Genomic DNA, 2,657 nt, shown 5'->3' with positions numbered 1-2,657 from the left:
AAAAAAATTGTAAAAAAAGAATGTGACATCAGGTTTACTTACAATCTACTTGCTATAATCTGAGAAATTCCATTATATGAAGAATGTGACCATCAGGTTTGGAGGAAGACTTATGTGCAGACGATACAATCTTTTTGATGAAAGCAAAGAGGACTTAAAATACTTAATGATGAAAATCAAAGATCACAGATTTCATTATGGGTTGCACCTCAGTATAAAGAAAATAAAAGTCCTCATGACCAGATCAATAAATAACACCATGATAAATGGAAAAAAGATTGAAGTTGTCAAAGATTTCATTTTGCCTGTACCTATTATCAACACTCCTAGAAACAGTAGTCAAGAAATCAAATGACATATTGCATTAGGGAAGTATGCTGCCCATGACCTCTTCAAAATTTTTAAGAGCAAAGATTTTCATTTGATCATTAGAAGAGATAAAAGCAATGTCCTTTGCTTTGCTCCAGCAATTGTTTCAAAGCTCTTTAGCTTTATTTATAAATGCCAAAGGGATCCTGCTCCACAAGTAAGTTATAACTAGTAGTCTCTAGCTCTGTGCGTAAGAGAGCTATCTTCATGGGCACATTCTCAGAGGCACTCCACTCCACCTGGAAGCCTCCTGCATGAAGGTGCTTAGATTTCTTGCTCAGATTTCAGCTTTCTGCTATTATAGTTTCTCTACTACTACTTCTCATTTCTATGCTGTCTTTGGTGTTATAACTCTCCTTGCTTCTTCTAAGTCCCTTATTAGAATTGCCTTTGACATCCATAAATCCACCAACAGTTTGTCCTAAGAAATCTAGGCTTTTACTATTAGGTAGATTAATATTCTTCCAGTCTTTGCTCATTATCCAATTCTGAAACTGCTACTATATTTTAACTATCTGTTAGAGCAGTACCCTACTTTCTTGGTATGAAGTTCTGTCTTAGTTATCTGGTGCTACTAAAACAGAAATATGAGAAGTGAAAGGCTTCAAAAAACAGTTTAGGAGGTAAAAAGTCTGAATACAGCACACTGGCTCAGGTAAAAGGTCATGCCTTCTTTCAGCATCTGTAGGCCCAGCATACCTTGGAGTTCTCCATGTGTATGTATATTAACATCAATCTTTCCCTGGATCTAGGAACTTCACAGTGCAGGGACTCAAAGTCCACTCCTAGAACTTCTTTCTTGATGGTAGTGTGTTCTTATTCTGCTCACTTCTTTTTCCATTATGTCTCAAAAGAGACTAACTCAAGATACTCAAGTGATAGTTTATATCACATAGGTCTAATCTAATCTAATTAGAGAGGTTGCAACTGGAAACATTAGCATTACAGAAGTGAAGATTTGCAACACGGAATAATTATATTAGATCAGAGTTGGTCACATCTGATCACATAATTTGACAATCACAATTAATCCTACTAACAATTACTCAAAATTTAAATCACAATATCCTATCAGCCTTATCCCTCACCCCCTTTCGCTACACCCATTTGGAAAAGAGGAAAACTACTAAGTGGGGATTCTCCATTATCCCCTCATTCTAAAACTAAGCTTACCCATAAAACCTTGTAAGCCAGTCATTTCCTGCCTTTATAGCCTCCTCATTTCTAATAACTAAGGAGCTCTGGTAGCATAGTGGTTACAAATTGGGCTGTGAACCTTAAGGTCAGCGGTTTGAAACTACCAGCTGTTCTGTGGGAGAAAGATGAGGCTTTCTGCTCCCATAAAGATTTATAGCCTCAGAAACGCTGTACAGGGTCACTATGGGTAGGAACCGACTCCATGGCACATAACCACCACCACCACCATGTCTTTCTTTGCCACCACCTCTGCCATTGCCTCTGCTTTCACCACTATTCTAGATAGTGATATCATGTTCCACTCATGCTCTTCCATCTTGCTGGTTCTGGAATAATCTGTTCCTGAACTGAAAGATTAACCACTCTCCCTTTTAGTTATACATGTTCTACAATTACAGTGGTGGCAACCACAATTAATCCTGCTAACAATTACTCACAACTGAGTCATAAAATCCTATCACCATCATCCCCCATTCCATTCACCAGATCCATCTGGAAAAGAAATCTATTCATTAGTGATTGTATGTTACACCCCTCATTTTGAAACTAAGTATACTCATGAAAGATTACAAGCAAGTCACTTCATGCTTTTATACCTCCCTCTAGCCTGTGGATTTTTTCTCCCCTTCTTCCCATTCCTGATAACCATCAAAGAATGTTTCTTTTAATCTGGAAACCTCTTCTTAAGCTTTTAAAATAAGGGTCTCATAAAATATTTGTCCTTCTGTGACTGACTACTTTCACTCAGAATAAAGGAGCTCTGGTAGTGTAGTGGTTATGAATCCAGCTGCTAACAGTTATGAATCAGTGTTAACAGTTCAAAACTACCAGCTATTCCAGGAGAAAGATGAGGCTTTCTGCTCCTGTAAAGATTTACAGCCTCAGAAACCCTGTACAGAGTTGCTATGAGTCGGAACTGACTCCACAGCACATAACAACAAAAAATGTCCTCAAGTTTGGTCAATGTTATGAGGTGTTTTCAGATACATTGTTATTCTTCAAAGCTGCATAATATTCCAGTATTATGTACCAATGTTTGTTTAACCATTCTTCCATTGGTGGGCACTTAGGCTGTCTTCATCTTTTTAATA

Source organism: Chrysochloris asiatica, unplaced genomic scaffold (genome assembly GCF_000296735.1).
Source record: "Chrysochloris asiatica unplaced genomic scaffold, ChrAsi1.0 scaffold00513, whole genome shotgun sequence".
Taxonomy (NCBI): domain Eukaryota; kingdom Metazoa; phylum Chordata; class Mammalia; order Afrosoricida; family Chrysochloridae; genus Chrysochloris; species Chrysochloris asiatica.
The sequence above is the reverse complement of the archived record's forward strand: the minus strand, read 5'-3'. Positions refer to the sequence as shown.